General features: G+C 36.2%; 1 long non-coding RNA gene across 1 annotated transcript; it reads left to right on the top strand.

Annotated features, from left to right (window-relative positions):
* Positions 1-1372: 1372 nt before the first annotated feature.
* On the top strand, positions 1373-12068 carry LOC136036375 (uncharacterized). Its single transcript, XR_010619719.1, has 2 exons — positions 1373-1498; positions 11852-12068. It is a non-coding gene; the product is annotated as an uncharacterized LOC136036375 (long non-coding RNA).
* Positions 12069-20815: the final 8747 nt, after the last annotated feature.

Below are 20815 nucleotides of genomic sequence, written 5' to 3'. Positions count from 1 at the left end.
TCCTTGGAGCTTCGTGTTTCAGGAGAGTGTATAACCTTGCCAGAGTAGTTGAAGTTTTTTTCATGATACCAAAAACTACGCTGTCAATATTCCCAAGAGGAATGGGAAAATTTCTTGACCACCATAAGTTCGTTGTTGCTGATGCAAAACAGTTCCCATTGCTGGTTCCTACGAGATGGCTCAGCTACCAAACAACTACTAGAAGCTTTGAATGATTATTTTTGTCAATAACAATATTTTTTCAGGACAAATCACTCAAATTATGCAACATTTTGAATAATCCTGTCATAAAGGTCTGCCTCTATTTTCTCATTCTTGTTCTTCAGATTATAAACTAGCTAAACACTGTGTTTCAGGGCAATGAAACTGACTGTTGAGCATTTTTGATGTGATGCATAGAAGTATTTCCAGTGTTAGTAAGAAAGAACTCGATGGTGTTTACAGAAAAAAGTATACATCACTTGAAATAATTTCTAGAAAGAAGAAATCATAAAGAAAACCTTGAAAAAGGCATCATAGTAAAAAAAAACAATAAACCACTGGAATAACCACCGTTAAAACTCTAAAGTGAACACTTGCAGCCCAAATCTTGAGCAATAAGAAAAATCAGTATCTTGCATTGATAGCACCGATGGCTCCTCATTCTCGTTTTTTTTCTTTGTTGCCATTAAAGCACTCAAACACCATAGAGATTTGTTTAAAGCCTCATTTAAAAGCAAATTTTCTATTTTATTAGTGGCTATTATCTTCAAGCTACTTTTTCAATTATAAAACATAGTCTAAAAAATTTATACAATGCAATAAGTTATCTTTTGCTGCTCCCATTAGGGCTCAAAATGGAAGTTGCCCGAGAAGCAATTTTGGAATCTAGAAAGAGCATAAAACAAGGCATCCGATGACATATTCACTTTATTCCTAGGTAAATTATATGAATATGTATGAATTTACCAACAATTATATTATCTTGTATCCAAGCAGAAGAATCAGATTCGAAAAAAAAAATATTGGGTAAGTCCTCAGCACTTGGGGTATGCCAAATCTCTAAAAATGATTAATTTCAAATCATCTACACCTGTACATCAGATTCCGAAGCTTGAACATACTGCTTTGAAAATCATAGTCTTGGAAATGATAGCGCTGCATGAGGCTTAAATAATAAGAGGCAAAATTGTTAGTGTCTGATGACTGCAGTTTTCTACCATTTACTGCGGATTTGTCGTTTGGTAATTTTCATATAAAAACAATGATCGATTTTCGCTTTCGTCAGCAATCCTGGTAGATATAGCTAAATTTTGATACCTAAAGACGAGGTAAAATTCAAAATATATTTGAAATAAGCCTAGGCTAGTAAGAATGTCTAATAGCTAAACTTATAAGAATACCATTTCGCTTTTGCCTCAGGGATAATGATGTGAATTACGGAACTTGTCAGTTTTTACATGCGGAATTTATCATTAGGGAAGGGGAGAATGTTTGATCCTAGATGTTACCAAAAAGGGTAAAGAGGCAATATTTTCGAAAATATTTGTGGTATGTTGAGCTAAATAAAAAGAAGATACGGTAAAATTCTAGTTAATTGACTTCTTGCTATCTGGGAAAGGGTTTAGGCTAGGAAAATGAAACTTTCAGGGATGAATCTATGGACTAAAGTATGTCCTGGGAAGGTATTTTGAAGTAACTACCTCCACTCCTTCTCCCTCTAGAGGGCCCTGACCTTCCATGGCCTTTAAAAATATGTGTGTTATAAGAGTGAAACCTTGCAAAATAGATTTTCTGCTTAATTGAAGTACAACAAAATCGTTTTCAGCTTCATAATTTTGCTCAGTTCCATTTTATAGGGTTTTAAAGATATGCAAATGCATTTCCTAAATTTTGAAAAAAATTGATATGGCTCAAAACCCTCCTCAAATAACAGGAACTGCATTTTCAGAACTAAAAGCAGAGAAAAAGCAACTAGTAATTGAAAATTAAGGTAAAATGTTGTTTTGTCAAAATTTCAATAGGTATAGACCTGTCATGTAGGCAAATTTCAGGGCCCTCTAGAGGGAGAAGGAGTAGAGGTGGGTACTTTAAAATACCTTCCCAGGACATACTTTAGCCTGTAGACTCATCCCTAAAAGTTTCACTTCCTAACCTAAACCCTTTTTGAGATAGCAAGAAGTCAATTAACTAGAATTTTACCAAAGGTTCTTATATCCAAGTTATCAAAAAGGCTTATTTGCAATATCTTAGGAATAGTTAAGGATATGAACTTGAAACTTTTAGGGCCACTACTAGCCTACTTCTACAGCTGCTAATATTACTGGTTGTGACTAAAACTGCAACTACTTCCAAGTAGTTGCATTTTCATATTTAAGTCACAAGTGTGGCAACTGTGACTGAAAATGCTTGCAACTACTATTACTAGGCTACTGCATCAATTTGTGACTACTTTCAGGGAATCCTGAATTTTGAAACTTAAATATTGAAAAAAACATAATTTTGTTGAAATTTTGATGCTGAAAAACCTTAAACTTTGGTATACAAAAACAAAAAGAAGTTGATTTTTTTTAAAGGACTTTCCAAAAAAAGGTTTTCAAAGAAAAAGTTAAGAACCTCATTAAACTTAAGACCTACAGAAAGAAATTCCTAGAATAATTCAAACTCAAAACATCCAGGACCCACTAGTATAGAATAAATGAAACCCAAAACAAACAGAATTTAAGTAACTTCTTCCAGTCACTTTTATTACAATTAGGATACTGACTGTATCCAAAATATTTATGCTGACCTGTTAAAAATAGGCTAAAGGCACCAATGACTTGCAATTTCTGAATTACTTTAAATATTCTGTCAAAACAGGATAACTCTGCTTAGTTGTAACTTGTTGTAACTTGAAGCCATCATTATATTTTGACAATATAAAAAGTGTATCCCTCAAGACATCCTGATTAGAAAAGAATATTCAATTGAATCAGTTTCCTGTTTCCAACACAAAATGAGCTCCCAAGAATTTTTTAGCTCTATAATGTTCAAAATTGGCATTGCTTGGTTATTTTTTGGCGAAAAGAGTTGGGATTAGCACAAATACAACTGATATTTTCTAAAATGTAGCCATATTGTTTTGTTTTTTTTGATAAAATTAAGCTAAAATGGCAGCTAATATTATATTGACAAAACTATGTTCTAAGTGTTGAAAATTTTTTGTCTGATGTAGTGGAATACCAAACTGACTAAAAATGTTCCTTCAGCTGAATTCAAATGTATATATTGGCTTCTATTATGAGATTCATTTCTTTTGAGAGTATCCTGTAGTAACCTTGTCAAAATTTTTGACAGGCAGCAACATGCCTGTCAAAATATAGGTGACTCTGTTGAAACTTCACTCAACATGTAAAACAGATGAGAAACAATTGGTGTCAAAATTCAAGGGTCCTCTGACAAAAGCATAGTTGTTAAATTTACTGGTACTTTCTGAACAATGAGAGATTTTGATTATTAGCCTATTATTTGTCATAATATTTTACATGAAAAAAAATAATTTTTTTTTATTGTAGTTCTACAGATTTGATGCTAGATTTTTCGATCATCTGAGGAACTGCTGCTTCATATATCTAGTAAAAAAAAAACAACAACATAAAACAATTCAAACAAGTAAAAAAAAAGTGAAACATTTTAGATGTAGGCTATTTTGTTTTCAGTAAAGTGCAAATTATGTCCTGGTCTTGATAAGGCATGGGGGTTGTCAGCCCTACTCATGTTAAGTTTTACTTGTTTTGTGTTTAACTGAGTTATTTATTGTGTGATCTAAATAAACAAATTACATTTAAATTGTTTTAACTTTTTTAACTTTAATGAATTAAAAATTATTAAAACTTTAAGAATATGTATACATCAGTATATGTATATTAAACTGACAATCCATAGTCATTTTTTTCAGTAAAGTGCAAATTATGTTCTAGTCTTGAGAAAGTATGAGGGTTGTCAAAGATGTAGTTTCCAGACCTTTCAACTACACTGAACAAAATTGCTATCTTAAAATTTTGATCAGGTTTTTGGGAATTGATGGGCATGGGGGGGGGCTGTTCCCTCCAATCATTTTTGACTAATCAAAAGGGTTCTAGTCCTTTCAATTTCTAATAAAATGAGCCTTTTCTGGAAATTTCAACAACAAAAATTGCCATCTCAAAATTTCTATCAAATGCATTATGGGAAAATATTGGGTTTGGGGGGGGGGTATCCATGCATCAATCATGCTGAATCTTATTAGAACACTAGAACTTCTGATTACCAATCCAACAAGCCCTCTCTGGAGTTTATACAATCATCCTTTCTATATTTACCTCATCTGCCCCCTGGGCATAACTTACAACTCCTGCCCTGAGGGCTGTTGGGGGGTTGCCATCCTCAAAGACATAATTTATGGACCTTTCAATTATGTTGAACAAAATGGATATTTCAAATTTTTTGGGGTATGTTTGGGGAAATGGTGGGCATGGGAGGGGGGTTGGTTGTCCTCCAATCACTTGTGACTATTAAAAAAGGCTCAGACCCTTTCAATCTCCAATTAAATGAGCTGTTTTTGAAGTTTCTATGACAACAAATAGCCATATCAGAATTAAAATCAGATACATTTTGGGAAAATACAAGGCTGGGGGAGTATCAACCCTCCAAATACACTGAAGAAAATGGCTATCTTGAAATTTTTATTGGATATGTTTGGGATCCTGGCCGAGTTGGTTGGTGCGCTGGATTCGGGATCCTTTGTCTGAGAGGACGCGGGTTCGAATCCTAGTGTACCCAATTCTTCAGTTGGGACGGGGGTCAGTGGCGTGACTCTGTAAGCTTAGCCAGAGTCGACCCAGCTCTAAATGGGTACCTGGAGAAATCTGGGGAAGGTAAACAGGAAGGGTGTGTGAAAGCACAGGATGGCTGGCCCCCAACCCCCCATTGCACTTCCTGGCTGAAGGGCCAAGAAACGGAGATCAGCACCGCCGGTAGGGACTGTAAAGTCTAATGCCGTATCCTTTACCTTTATGTTTGGGAAGTGGTGGACATCGGACTGATCACTTTGAATCTTAAAAAGGACACTATACTTTCTGATTATCCATCCAATGAGCCTCCTCTGAAGTTTAGACAATCACCCTTTCTATATATATCTTATATGCCCCCAGGGCATAACTTACAACCCTTGCCCTGAGGGCTCTGGAGAGGTTGTTGTTCTTAAAGACATAATTTCCAGACCTTTCAATTACATTGAACAAAATGGCTATGGAATCTAAAAATTTTCACTGGATGGGCTGGGGCAAATGGTGGGAATGGGCGGGGTTAGTTGCCTTCCAATCACTTTTGACTATTAAATAGGGCACTAGGCCTTTCAATTTCCAAGTTTCTTCAACAACAAATTGCCATATCAAAATTTCCATCAAATGCATTTTGGAAAAATAACAAGGTGTGTGTCTTTAGGGGGTATCCATCCTTCAATCACTCCGAATCTCTAAAAGGGCACTAAAACTTCTGATTAGCAATCCAATGAGTTCCCTCCAAAAATTTATATGATCACCCTTCATATACAAACCTTAAATGCCCCTAGGGCACAACTTACTACTCTTGCCCTGAGGGCTCTGTAGGGTTTTCATCTTCAAAGACAGAATTTCTGGACCTTTCAATTACGTTGGATAAAATGGATATTTCAAAACTTTGATTGAATGGGTTTGGGAAATGGTGGGCGTGGGAAGAGGGTTAGTTGCCCTCCAATCACTTTTGACTTAAAGAGAATACTAGCCATTTCAATTTCCAATCAATCAAGCCCTTTTCAAAGTTTCTACAACAACTCCTTCTATACAAAGTGTCCTGGCCGAAGACCAAAAAAAAATAATAATAGTACATTGTTCCCACAATGCTCTTTAATTAGGCAGAACTATTGTGCTGCCTATGATTCTTGACTGCTGCTGAACACCTGGTTAGGTTATTACTATAAAGCATAATCAGAAAAAACTTACAAATTGCTACAAAACACATATAAATAAAAGTATACTAAAAAATATTAAGAACTGTCAGAAATAAGTAAGAGAGTAAGACTAGACCTAGGCTTATTAAAGGCCTAGGCTCATTCACCAAAAGCTTAAACTTTCTAGATTCATGGTTTGAATTTGGGAATTTCGTCTGATTTCTATTTTCAGAACTGGTAGTTTCAGAAACTGGACTGATAATTTCAAATCTGAAGCACCTATCCAGTTAAAATTTGATTTCCTAGGGTAAAAGAACAAAGGTCTAAGGAAATAATCAAAAGGTATCTCAAATTTGGGATTTATACAGCAAGTTTTCAAATTGTAATTTTGGTGAGTTTCTTCAAAAGAGTTTGCTAAGCAGAACACAAATATACTTGGAACACAGTTTAAATACATTTACGGGAATTTTTGGCTTCTGAACTAGAAATTATTCTTTTGTACCTGGAGAATATAGCCACTAATTGTTGTGCTGTTTACTGCACCATTATTTTCTTGTATTTTTAGACAAATTTTCATTAAAATTTTAAATAAAGTAATTGGTTCAGCCAAATATAATTTAGGAATTTATTCAGATATAAATTCTTGAAAACCTTGGGAATTTTCATTTACCAAACTCGATTAATTACTTTACAGTACTAATTACTTATTGCAACAAGCCTACGGCTTTCTTCTGTGTTGGATAAACTAAAATAAATAGATACTACTTTTAATTTTTGAAATTACTTAAAAATATTAAAGATTTTACTACCATGTATCTGTTTTGTCCATTTGACTGCAATTACCTTTTATTACTTAACAAATTATGAAAGAATCTGCTTTATATGTTTTTTCTTGTCATTTGCTATTCTTTTAGAGCTGGTTATGGCTGAAAGCATTGTCCAATACATAATTTTGAGAACAGATTTGAAATGGCCACTAGGAGCTATAGCAGCTCAAGCTTGCCATGCTTCAATTGCAGCAATTCATTTATTCAAAGATGAGAAAGAGACTGTAGAATATCTAGAAGAATTAGATAGAATGCATAAAGTTGTTCTCGAGGTAATACTTTTTCCTCTGTTAATGCTTTAATCATCAGAATTTGTATAAATAATTTATTGATCTTTTTCACTGATTTAAGGTCTTCACTGATTAAAACAATGGTGATTATTTTCCTTTCTTCTGCTTATATTTTCTCCTCTGTTAATATTTTAATAATAGGGATTTGTGTAAATTGTTTAATGATTTTGTTTACTGATTCAAGGTGGGGGACTCTAAATCACCGATGAAAGGTTTTCAGCAATGGCAAGTTCAATGGTGTACTTTTTATTTTGACTGAACATCATTTTGATGGGTTTCAGGCTCTTTTTCATAGTTCTTAAAGAAATTTTTTTGTGATTACAATCCACTGTTCAGTTGAATCTGAATAAAAATCCCTTTTTTTTACTATATTACATGGAAATTGTTAGGCCCTAGACTATTTTTATAGAAAACTATTTTTTGTTTTTATTCCAGCAATTATGGGCTCTTAGTTCTTTACTACGTTTGAACTACTGCTGAAACCATGATAGTTCATTAATCTGATAAATAATAACAGTTATCCAACTTCTTAATGCACATCAGATCAAATCCAGTGACGATGTGACAAGTCTTATTGCTCGCGATTTTAACTTAACTGGTGTTGACAGACCTCACACACTTCAAACTTGTCCAATAATCACACTTCAAACTTGTCCAATAATTTTTGGAACATGTATCTACAGGGTATTACAAAATTATTTTTTTCTCAATTGTTTATAAGTATAATTTAATAATTGATGAATCACAGTTTTCATACAACCATTCACAAAATGAAGCAGTAGCAACCCAAGGTATTGTTATGATGGCTTAAAGGTTTCAGCGATTTCTTCACAATGATGGAGTGTTTGCTTACTTCATTCATTTATTATAGTTAAACAGTATGAAAAAATTCAATACAACGAAAACATGAGCCTAAGAAAAAAAGCTTGAGTATCCAAACATTTAAACTTTCCACTAAGGAGAAGAACGGAATTACACCACATACAGAAAGCAAAACTAATTTTCTGCATAGAAAAATGCAAAAGAAGTAAACATTAACAATTTTGTTTCTCATGAGACAAAAGATAATGACAACATATGAGGGGAAAGAACTTGAAAGAAAGATTTAAATATTTAACTGAATCATGCTGATAGATCCAAGAGGAAATATTTTAGTAAATAGGACCAAACTGGGATTGGACTGAATGCTTGTTGGCAGGTCAGTATTAAAGAGAATGGACGTGATTTGACGATTTGAGTGACAGAGAGGTCATCAACTGAAGTAATGAGACAGAGAATTTGGAATAAAGTTTATGAAGGCTGAATTTGTAAACTGAAGTTTACTCAGTGAAATAACTTGTGAGAGGTTGTTGTAATCCATGTCAGAGCACGAATCCATAAATGGATGTAGCCTGAGCAGACTAAAAGCAGCTTTGCAGCTTGATTCTAGGCAGTCTTAAGTGGTTTCAGGTGAGGCAAAAAGTGTTTCGTCACACAGAACAGCAGTAAGAGATTCAGAAAACGGTGAGCGAGCTGTAAAATATATTCATGGATTCATAATTAATAAAGTAACTGAGCTTGTGAAGCAGTGGGGTTGGACCAGAAATTATGATTATCAAGCGTTTAGCATGTAGTTTGAATGAAGTGACAAGTCAAGACAAACACCAAGAAATCTAGTTGTAGTCATTTATAGAATGGATATGTTATTAACCCTTTCAGTCACAAATTATATTGGAGAGGATGAAAATTATGCAACTACTAGTTTTATGGCTTCTGAAATACCAAGATAATACTGTACTTTATCGGAATTTTAACTTCTCCCTTTGTGCTGGGTTTTGAATGTACTTCTCTGAGGACAAAATTACACTGTTTATGTTTTCAAATACTATATTTACAAAAATCAGGGAGCAACCAACATTATCAAATTCATTTGTTTCTCATTTAAATACATTCTTATATCATTTTACATTCTTATGAGTCGCCTTTTACGGCAGTGCATGGTCTTGGGAATTTTGCCTTCCACTTTTGGGACGACCAAGCTATAAAGGAGCCATTGATTTCTTTTCCCTTGTCATTGATCGAGGGGACCGAGCGTGGCCTCCCTCGTCTCATTGACGTCGCTTCTTTGCTTTTAATCAGAGACTCGACCACCTCTAGACAGAAGGTCAGGGAATCCATAGAGTTCTTGGACCTTTGGGCTTTTTGAAATTCGGTGTATTCAAGCCAGCTATTAACCACTGCTAAGTCGATCATGTGAAAAACAAGCTGCAGTGTCCACTTCCTGGACTGAATGAAGACTCAGTAATATAGAACCATGTGGTCGAGTTTATCGACTCTACCCATAGATTGGTTATACACTGCAATGGTTTCTGGTTGCCTTAACGGTACTTCAGCCTTTTTTGCACTATTTCTTCATTTCTTTCACTTCTCCACTTCTTGTCGTATTTGAGGCGACAATGATTGATCTGCTGTCCATCCACTTCATCAGACACAAGGTGCCACTTACTAATTCATGGTAATATCCTCTGCCTCTTTTCTTAAGGGCTGTATCAGAGTTGAACTTTGCACCATGTACCCTATTCCCACTTCTGTCATAAATTTTTTTCTTTTACAGTTCTTTTAGCATTTGTATGCTTGAAAAGAGGTTATCAAACAAAAGTTTCGCATAAGGTAAGAGGTGCACACCACTTGCCATGGCTAAGAACCATATCTGGCCCTAATTCAAACTCCTTCTGTTCATCAGTAAAGATACTCTTCTTCCCCTGATAGACATCGAAGGTCAGGTTTATGCCATTTCTTTTGCATAGCATGAAGATATTTATACTCCGTTCTATCTGTTTGCCACGTATATACTGCTTTATGTCCAAGGCTTCAAGTCTAAGAAACTATTTACTCATCAACAGAAATGTATTCAGAAGGTTTGATATCATAGTTTTTTGCAGGACTTGGTCAATGAAAGGTCGCACCTTCCACAACCGATCTGGGTTCTGAGGATCCTTGGCATTTTTGTCGACCAAAGTGAAAGAAGTTCCGAAGCCGGTGAAATCTATTGAAATTTAAAGTGTCAACTAAGTGGCACACGAGGTTGGCTGCTCCAGTACTTGCGATATCTAGGATACTTTAAGGAACTCATAGCAAAGTGAATTACAATGATTCACAAAAGAGTATAAGTTAGTTTGTTCTGCTACTAGCTCATAAGAGTTTGAATCAAAAAGCTCATTGAAGTGATCGACAGGCTCTTCTCGTCCAACTGGCTGTGGAGTTGCTCTACGATCTAGGACACCTAATTTAAATATAATGGTTTTCCTGATTTGTAGACGCACCTTTGGAGTTGATGCCGCCGTGGCATTGGATATATCATCTTCTTCGTCAACACTTTATGATAACTTTCAGCATAATCAGTCTGGTTTAGCACATTTGGAGGTGTCCAATCGTCCTCTTCATCATCCGAGTTTAAAAAGTCGGAAAGCTCAGATAAATCGGAATCTATATCGTTATGCGCGTTTACAATATCCGCATGCCGGACTCTTCTTGTTGGCCGCATACCAGATGAACCTGGAAAAAAAGTCCGAAAATGATGTACAAAGACAGGAAAAAAACATAAAAAAAACACTAAAGAATGAACGAAGAAAACTGCAAAACAAAAGAAGAATCTGCGATAAATAACATGACCAAAACTGCCAAAATCGGATGAAAAGTGGAGCATGAGTCACACTATCCTCAAATAAGAACTTTAGACTTTTAAAAGGTCAGTGACCTCTGCTAGTAGATTTTAAAGCTAAAAATAAGTGCCAACAGGTAGCTCTGGAAGTAAAGAACAAAAACGGAGTAGTTGTCTTCATAATTATTATCATTGAATTGCAGGAGAACTGGAATAATCATACCTGATACGTCCATTTCCTGGTACACAATTGACTTCAAAAAACCACAACAAATTGGAATTTGACGTGATTTTAATGAAGACTATGCTACTTATCTTTTCAACATTGGTGAGTGTGGAGCGCAAATCTACAAAGTCGCACAATCTAACGGGTTTTTAAAAATGGGGCATTTAGAGCATGTCCTCAGATGAGGGCACAGTGACCGAAGGGTTAACAGAAAGAGTAAAACTGATGTTTGTGGTTGGGATTATATGTCCTACGCTGAATAAAAGTGAATAGCTTTTTTCCAGATAGGTTTGACAACACTGGAACTGGACTCTACTGAGAAGATCTTGGGCAGTACTACCGTGAGTATCAAGGTAATTGGTTGATATGAATAAGGTAGAATCGTCAGCGAATAATACTAGTTGGGTAGGGTCATTGATGTTGCGTATAAGGTTATCTATTCATAGAATGTAAAAAGTGTATTTTTTATTGGATAATTTCTGCTTGTCTGAGGCGGGATGGTGTATAGTGTCATTGAAAAAATTTTGTCTTTGAATTCGTACTGTTCTTTTTTTTCGGGTCTGGATCAAAAACAAGTTAAAGGAGTAAAGTAAAAGGTAAATAAAGGAATTGAACAAGTGAAAATTCGTATCCTTGCCCAAATCCTGAGATTTTTTGGGGGGGGACTGTTAATTAATAAAATAGTTTCCATAATGTGTGAAATTTGCTGTTTTCAATAATAGGTGCTCACAAGTCTTCAAGAGAAATCTTGAAAGAATTTCCTTTGTATCCTGAAGTCCTAAAATGCATTGAGACTCAAGTTTTTTCACACTATTCATTACACTAAGGGGATGAATCTCTCCTTTAACCTTGCATGGAGGTTTATTTTCAACTAATCATATTTCTATTTTTTCAAGCCTTCAGTGAATTTAAAATCGTCATATTGCTTTCATTTCTCAGGCTAAAGACGAGGAAACATTGACAAACCTATCTAAAGACTTAACAGCATCTGGTGTACAGCATAAACTTTGGATTGAGCAGCCTGAAAATATCCCAGTGAGTCTTGCCACGAGGCCTTATACTAAATCTACTGTGCAGTCTTTCTTTAAGCATTTGAAACTATGTCGGAATAAAGTTTCGTAAATTTGTTTAAGATTAAATCAAGTGATTACATTTAGTTTATTTTTAAAGCCTTTTTGACATTCTGTATTTGGCAAGGAAGTGTCATACAAAAGGAAAAAAAAATGCTAGTTGGGATGGAGATAATACAGTATTTGCCAAAAATACATCAATATTGGAAATGAAATTGAGATAACGAAGAGGGTAGACTGAAAATGGAAAATGGAATGTTTTGCAATGTTTTGAAACAGGCGCCTCTTAATTTTGTTTTTCTAATAGAATCTCTTTATATTATCAAACAGTTCGTGGTAACGAACTGTAGTAAGGAGCGACCCGGCTCAATAGTAAACGAAACTCTAAAAAACAGAATTTAGATGCTAAAAGATTCATCAAAAAATCAGATTTTCATGCTGATTCTAAATATAGAAGTTTCATCAAATTTAGTCTTTGTCATCAAAAGTTACGAGCCTGACAAAATTTGTCTTATTTTGGAAAATAGGGAGAAACACCCCCTAAAAGTCATAGAATCTTAACGAAAATCACACAATCGCATTCGGCGTATCAGAGAACCCTATAGCGAAAATTTCAAGCTCCTATCTACAAAAATGTGGAATTTCGTATTTTTTTGCCAGAAGACAAATCGCGGGTGCGTGGTTTTTTTCTTTCTTTTTTTTTCAGGGGTCATCGTATCGACCAAGTGGTCCTAGAATGTCGCAAGAGGGCTCATTCTAACGGAAATGAAAAGTTCTAGTGCCCTTTTTAAGTGACCAAAAAAATTGGAGGGCACCTAGACCCCCTCCCACGCTCATTTTTTTCCCAAAGTCAACGGATCAAAATTTTGAGATAGTCATTTTGTTTCACATAGTTGAAAACCTTAATAACTATGTCTTTAGGAATGACTTTCCCCCATAATCCCTGGGGGAGGGGCTGCAAGTTACAAACTTTGACCAATGTTTACATACAGTAATGGTTATTGGGAAGTGTACAGACGTTTTCAGGGGGATTTTTTTGGTTTGGGGGGTGGGGTTAAGGGAAGGGGCTATGTGGGAGGATCTTTCCTTCGAGGAATATGTCATGGGGGAAGAAAAATTCAATGAAAAGGGCGCAGGATTTTCTAACGTTGCTATAAAAAAAAAAAACAAAGAAAAAAAAAACATGAAAACGTTTTTTCAATTGAAAGTAAGGAGTAGCATTGAAACGTAAAACGAACAGAGATTATTACGCATATGAGGGGTTCTAAAAATACTTTAGCATAAAGAGCAAGGTATTTAGGAGGAGATAAATACCTCGCTCTTTATGCTAAAGTATTTTTATTAATTTCAACTATTTATTCTACGGCCTTTCTATCATTCTTAAAGAATTGGGACAAAACTTACGATTTAGTGTAAAGAGCGAGGTATTGACGAGGGTACAAAGCTCCTCGAATACATAATAAAAATATAAGAATATAAAAGTATGTTACGTAAGCTGTCACGTACGCAGGGTGGGGGCCTTCGGGCCCCCCCGAAACCTTGTGAAATGTTTAATTTCCCCATGGTTTCTTGGGATTTCTGGCAAAAGTAGGACATTTATTAAGAATCTAGATACATGTGTGAAGCCTTTTTTGGGGGATTTTACAGCATGCCATTATCCGGTCAAGTCACTACCCAATTGTTAACCCATTTTCTGTCTAACTTTTTACCCTCTTTGAAGTAATTAGCAATTGTGCCGTTATCTTTTTTTGTAAAGAGAGTTTGCTTTCCACAGCAAAATAGAATTATCCTATATATTAGGGCGTTTATCCCCCCCTTTCAGGATAAAGTACAGCTTTTAATGGATCAATTGTGGAAACTATCATTTTTCATTAAAATCTACGTTTTTGCAATAAAAGAACTACCCCCCACAGAATCCACATTGCACTGTTAACCCTAATATTTCCCTTTCAGTGGGATATAATAGATTAATCACTGGTTCTAAATCGCTATGAACATAACCTGAGCCTAAAACACACGTTGAGGCCTCAGTCTATACCTGCTTTTTGCATTACTAAATAAGAAGTGCTACTTTATATCTGCTGTTTCGAAGGTTTTGGCCCCCCCCCCCCAAAAAAAAATTCCTGCGTACGTGCCAGTACGTAAGTTAATTTTTAAGTTACGTATATTTTTTACTAGTAAAAACGTTCGTTAAAAATTAAAAGTTCTAGTTGGATTTTTAAGTAACCGAGAAATTGGAGGGTAACTAGGCCTTCTTCCCCACCCCTTATTTCTCAAAATCGTCTGATCAAAACTAAGAGAAAGCCATTTAGCCAAAAAAAGAATTAATATACAAATTTCATTTTAATAATTTATGTGCGGAGAGCCAAAATCTAACATGCATTAATTCAAAAACGTTCAGAAATTGAATAAAAAAAACTAGTTTTTTAACTGAAAGTAAGGAGCGACATTCAAATTTAAAACGAACAGAAATTACTCCGTATATGAAATGGGTTGCCCCCTCCGCAATCCCTCGCCCTTTACGCTAAAGTTTGACTCTTTGCGACAATTCTACTTTTTAAAACAAGCTACGGTGTGGTTTTAGCTGTGAAAAAATTTACCTTTTGCGAGCTGCTTTGGAATCTGTGACGATAAAAATCATAGATTGAAATGGTATGGGTCCTGAAAATAATTGCGCGCCCTAGCAATTAAAGTATCCTTGCTTTTTTTGTTTCAAGAAATCCAAACTCATTTTATCCCATGGTAACCCGTATAATGCCTAGATTAGCTGCAAGAGCATGCACTCATTGGTCTACTAGAAGGAAACAAGGACAAATATCCAACTTCTGCATTATTAGGAAGAAAACGCTTGAGTATTCCAGCGTCGAGAAGATATTCAGTATTGTAAGGAAGATTTGGGCCCTACAGCAGACAACAAACAAATACAAAGTAGAAACTGATTTCCACTGTCTTGCAAAGATTTTCCCTATTGTTTCTACTTTGTATTTGTTTGCTATGGAAAGGCAGTGTGGTCTTCGTCGCTATTTTACAGCGGACAACAATAAAAGAAACTTTAAATCGTTTGTTTTACGTGCAATTTTCGTCATATTTGTAATATTGTTTTTAGTGTATTATTAACATTTGAAATTGAAACATGTTTGTAATTGAATTGAAAATAGTTGTAACTGAATTGAAATTGCTAAAAAATAAAAAAGAAACAGTGGAAGAAAATAATTGAATTATATTTGCTTGAAAATGACAAGTCTAATTGGTGACCTTGCCAATTCAAGTAATCTGTCCATTGCACGTCCCTACTACATGAGGTATCAAGAGAAATCTCAGTGTTGCCAAAGACATGGATCTATGATGAGATTATTAATGATATTGGTAGAATTAGATACTAACCTTGGGTTTTTCTCAGTTGGAAACTCTCAACCAACAGTAAAAACAAAACAAAAAAAAATTCCAATTTTCAAAGAAAGAATGACTGAAAATGGAGCTAATGTGTCTGGACTGGAACACCTTAAGGCTATTGAAAAAAATGAGCATCTCACAGAATGGGCCAATCCGATAATTACTATGAAGAAATCTTATGGTACCTTAATACTTTGTCTAGATATTAAGGAAGCGCAGCCACTGACAGCTACTATATACGACGCGGCTCTATAAATGCACCAAGAGGCCAAACTACGCACTTGCAACATTCTACAAAATTGTGGTAAAATGAGTCTATTCACAGAAAATCTCAAGGTCAGATATCAGGCATGGATATTTTAGCATGATAACGAGTCTTCAAGCCTCTCTGCATTTAAAATGGCAGTTAGAAGATCTCCCTTCCCAAGATATCTATTTCGACTAAACTGTATAAAATAAATGTCAAAGAAAGATCAAGGAGATTTTTGGAGATAGAGCAGACTAGATCGGGTCTGTTAATCAATGACGTTGTTGTACATGTTGCTAATGATGAGAAGTGCAGCACTAATTTCAAAAACCTTCAAAATTGCCAGAGAGGAAGGTGTCCGCCTTAACAAGGTATATGTACTTTCGGCCAATCAGAAAATATAAACTTTTGACATATGCTGACATCAGAAGAGATAAACCAAGATTCTGGAAAAATCCAAGTAATCGAATAAATGCTTTGACCAAGAGGGCCGAATCAGCTTTGGAAATTACTTTTTAAACTAATGAATCTACAGTAGGTACTAAACAGCATATGCTTGCATTAAAAATCTATCATACCTCGATAATCTGCTAACGAGCTTGCTGGCAAAAAAATAGAAAACAAGAGCTAAGAGCTCATATGGCACTTGTGACGAGGCGAGAAGAGCTAAGAGCCGAGAGATCATATGGTATGAGCTGTAACAAAATTCTATGAATCAAAAGATTGATTTAAAAGGAAAATAAGAGGCTTAATGCCGGTCAGGATTTAAAATAATAGCTCTGAGTCACGATGTCCTTCTAAATATCAAAATTCATTAAGATCCGATCACCAATCGTAAGTTATAAATACCTAATTTTTTCTAATTTTTCCTCTTCCTTTAGCCCCCCAGATGATCGAATCTGGGCAAACGACTTTATCAAGTCAAATTGTGCAGCTCCCTGACACGCCTATCAATTTTCATCGTCCTAGCACGTCCAGAAGCACCAAACTCGCCAAATCACTGAACCCCTTCCCCCAACTCCCCCAAAGAGAGCGAATCTAGTACGATTCTGTCAATCACGTATCAAGCACATTTGTTTATTCTATCCACCAAGCTTCATCCCGATTCCTACACTCCAAGTGTTTTTCCAAGATTTCTCCCTCCAACTCCCCCTAATGTCAAACGATCTGGTCGGGATTTGAAATAAGAGCTCTGAGACATGAATTCTTTCTAAAAATCAAATTTCATTAAGATCCGATCATCTATTCGTAAGATAAAAATACCCCAATTTTCACGTTTTCCAAGAATTCCGGTTTCCCCCTCCAACTCCCTCTAACGTCACAGGGTCTGGTTGGAATTTAAAATAAGAACTTTAAAGCACAAGATCCTTCTAAATATAAAATTTCATTAAGATAGGTCACCCTTTCGTAAGTTACAAATACCTCAATTTTCAAAATTACCCCCCCCTCCAATTCCACCAAAGAGAGCAGATCCGGTCCGGTTATGTCAGTCACGTATCTTAGACAGGTTTTTATTCTTCCCATCATATTTCATCCTGATCTTCTCGCTTTAAGTATTTTCTAAGATTCCCGGTCCCCCCTAACTGCCCCCCCCCCCCAATTACGTTTGATCCGATTGAGATTTAAAATAAGAGATCTGAGTTACGAGGTCCTTCTAAATATGAAGTTTCATGAAGATCCGATTACTCCTTCGTAAGTTAAAAATACGGCATTTTCCCTTATTTTTCAGAATTAACCCCCCCCCCCCAATAGATCGGATCTGTTCCAATTATGTAAATCACGTATGTAAGACTTCTGCTTATTTTTCCCACCAAGTTTCATCCCTCCAATCTAAGCGTTTTCCATGATTTTAGGTTTCCCCATCCTAAACTTCCCCCAACGTCACCAGATCCAGTCAGGATTTAAAATAAGAGCTTTGAGACACGATATCCTTCTAAATATCGAATTTTATTGAGATCCGATAACCCGTTCGTAAGTTAAAAATACCTCATTTTTTCTAATTTTTCAGAATTAACCCCTCCCCCAACTACCCCAAAGAGAGCGGAATCCGTTCCGGTTATGTAAATCATGTATCTAGGACTCGTGATTATTTTTTCCACCAAGTTTCATCCCGATCCCTCCACTTAAGTGTTTTTCAAGTTTTAGGTTTCCCCCTCCCCCGCAATGTCACCAGATCTGTTCGGGTTTAAAATAAGAGCTCTGAGCCACGATATCCTTCTAAATATCAAAGTTCATTGAGCCGATCACCTGTTCGTAAGTTAAAAATACCTCATTTTTTCTAATTTTTCAGAAATACCCCCCCCCCCCAACTATCCCAAAGAGAGCGGATCCGTTCCCTTTATGTCAATCATGTATCTAGCACTTCTGTTTATTTTTCCCACCAAGTTTCATCCTGATCCCTCCACTCTAAGTGTTTTCCAAGTTTTAGGTTTCCCCCTCCCAACCCCCCCCCCCCCCCCAATGTCACCAGATCCTGTCGGGATTTAAAATAAGAGCTCTAAGACACGATATCCTTCTAAACATCAAATTTCATTGAGATCCGATCACCCGTTCGTAAGTTAAAAATACCTCATTTTTTCTAATTTTTCAGAATTACCCTCCCCCCCCCCCCAACTACCCCAAAGAGAGCGGATCCGTTCTGGTTATGTCAGTCATGTACTTGGGACTTATGCTTATTTTTCCCATCAAGTTTCATCCCGATCCCTCCACTCTAAGTGTTTTCCAAGATTTTAGGTCCCCCCCCCCTCCAACTCCCCCCAATGTCATCAGATCCGGTCGGGATTTAAAACAAGAGCTCTGAGACACAATATCATTCCAAACATCAAATTTCATTAAGATCCCATCACCCATTCATAAATTAAAAATACTTCTTTTTTTCTATTTTTTCCGAATTAACCGGCCCCTACTCCCCCCCCCCAGATGTTCAAATTGGGGAAACGACTATTTCCAATTTAAGTTGGTCCCGTCCCTGATACGCCCGCCAAATTTCATCGTGCTAGCTTACCTGGAAGTGCCTAAAGTAGCAAAACCGGGACCGACAGACAGACACAGACCGACAGAATTGGCGATTGCTTAATACCAAGTGCCATAAAAATCTATCCTTATTTGGAATGAATCTCCTCAAAACTTGCATGTTCAACAATCTGAATTACTTTGACTCTTAGTGATTAGCCCTTGTATTTAAGGCTGACACGTCACAGCGTAGCTTACGGACGACACTTGCTTGTAACAGAGGTTTTTTTGTTCTTTATTCAAGATCGTTATCGCCAGCAGAGTAGAAGTACTCTCAGAAGGAGAAACAGACTTTAGTTAAAGCACAGAAATACTTCCACCTAGGTATGTTTTGTAATCCTGTAAAAATTTTCAAAGATCATGACCCTATCAAACCCTTGTTGAGCCATATAATTTTTTTGAAAGCCACCTAGTCTGCAAACCTAATTTATATTCAACAATATAACCTCAAAGCCATACAACCTCTCAGACGTACCTTAAACGTGCGAAATGAAATTTTTCTAAAGCTGCATTATTCTAACATGATTGCAGATAGAATGCTATCCTGGTGTACAAATAAGAACATGGACAACATTATAAGCCTATACAAATAATGTGGTTGTCTAAAAAAAATAAGAAGCATGGACATATCATGTTACCCGTGGTAAAGTTCCGGAGCAGTTCGTTTACTTTCATGTCAGCAAAAATCCTTATGCTAGTTGACAATAAATATGTTCACATTTTAAAGTTTTAAACTCTGAAACCCCAAGTCAAGAACTGTCACGTAAAAGTTAAAGCCATCCTTTGTATACAGAAGGTTACGCGGAAGGAATTTTCAAAGTCTTTTTTACTGAAAGTAAGGAGCAACATAGAACTTCGTCAATACCTCGCTTTTTACGCTAAAGTTTTTTAGTGCTTTCAAAAGGGCTATTTATTCTAATTTAAAGAGAGATGAGTCTAGACAGACAAATTTTTTCGACAAGGGATCCGAGAAGGATATCAACTCAACTCCAACCAATCTTTTTCAGTGAAAGCTAAGCCGGGCAGTGACCAGGAGCCTGACATAATTGCCATATAATAGGCATAAGCAGCATGACATTCTTGGTATTTTTAACTTTCAGGATAAAATAAATCTTCCTATTAGAACCGTCCTTCAAAGGTGCTATGGATCTGCAAGACTGATAACTCTAATGATTTTTCTCTTTTCAACTATAATTTCTGGTACAATAGGAACAACATAGGCATATAAAGAGAAAGTTAGGCTACTAGATTTTGACAATATCTTCCAATTCCAAATGACTCGCGTAAAATTAGTTTTTCTGTTCTAATGGCGTTTAGCAGAGCATAATACTTGCGCTGGATATGCTATTGATCACAGGGTGCATGACACACTCTTGCAGAACAAGTCTAACTAATTCAAGTCGTGGTGTAGGGTGTTAGTAACTTCCTCGCATGACCTGTTAATGCTAGAAAACAGCCTGGTCATGGCCCTCTAGACTGGAATAGGGTTTAACATTCTTGAACTTTCGGCCCTAATGAATAGCCATAACTTACCTTATGCTTCAGGTCGGGTCCTTGGCTCTTGCAAATGAATCATTTCACAGATTTCAAATGGATCACACATTTTTTATTAGAGTTTCAAGAACTTTACCTTTCTACTCGTTCAAAGAAAATGAGCAGTCTATGTTTTTATGGTTTTTACTTTTTTAAAAAAAATCATTTTTGTTAATTCGATTACCTTAGATCCTCCTGTGCCTCCAGAGGCACCCAAGAAGAGTCTCCAGTCGTCTCTGAAACTTGCGGATGCGATGATATCTTCCCACTCCGGCTGTATTGAGGCGTGAAGGTACTGCAGGTCATTGTTGTAGGTACGGCGGAGTGTATTTTCGGGTCTTCCTCTGCGGCAGGTGCCTTCAGATAACCAGAAAAATGTAACTTTAGGGATTCTGGAATCATCCATGCGTAGCCCTTGTCCGAGGTAGCTCTATCTACGCCTTCATATGGTCTCAATGAGGGACGGTCGACCTGTGATGTTTCTAATTTGCTCGTTCCTTACCTTCTGGGTCCAATGGATTCCGAAAAGTCTACGTAGGCACATGTTTTCAGGACATGTGCAAGATGGACATGGACGGAGAGAGAAAGTACTCGACCTCCAAACTTTTTTGAGTCTTTTGAAGGTTCTACTAGCCTGTGCAATTCGGG

Source organism: Artemia franciscana, chromosome 15 (genome assembly GCF_032884065.1).
Source record: "Artemia franciscana chromosome 15, ASM3288406v1, whole genome shotgun sequence".
Classification (NCBI taxonomy): Eukaryota; Metazoa; Arthropoda; class Branchiopoda; order Anostraca; family Artemiidae; genus Artemia; species Artemia franciscana.
This window is presented reverse-complemented; position numbering and strand designations above follow the sequence as displayed.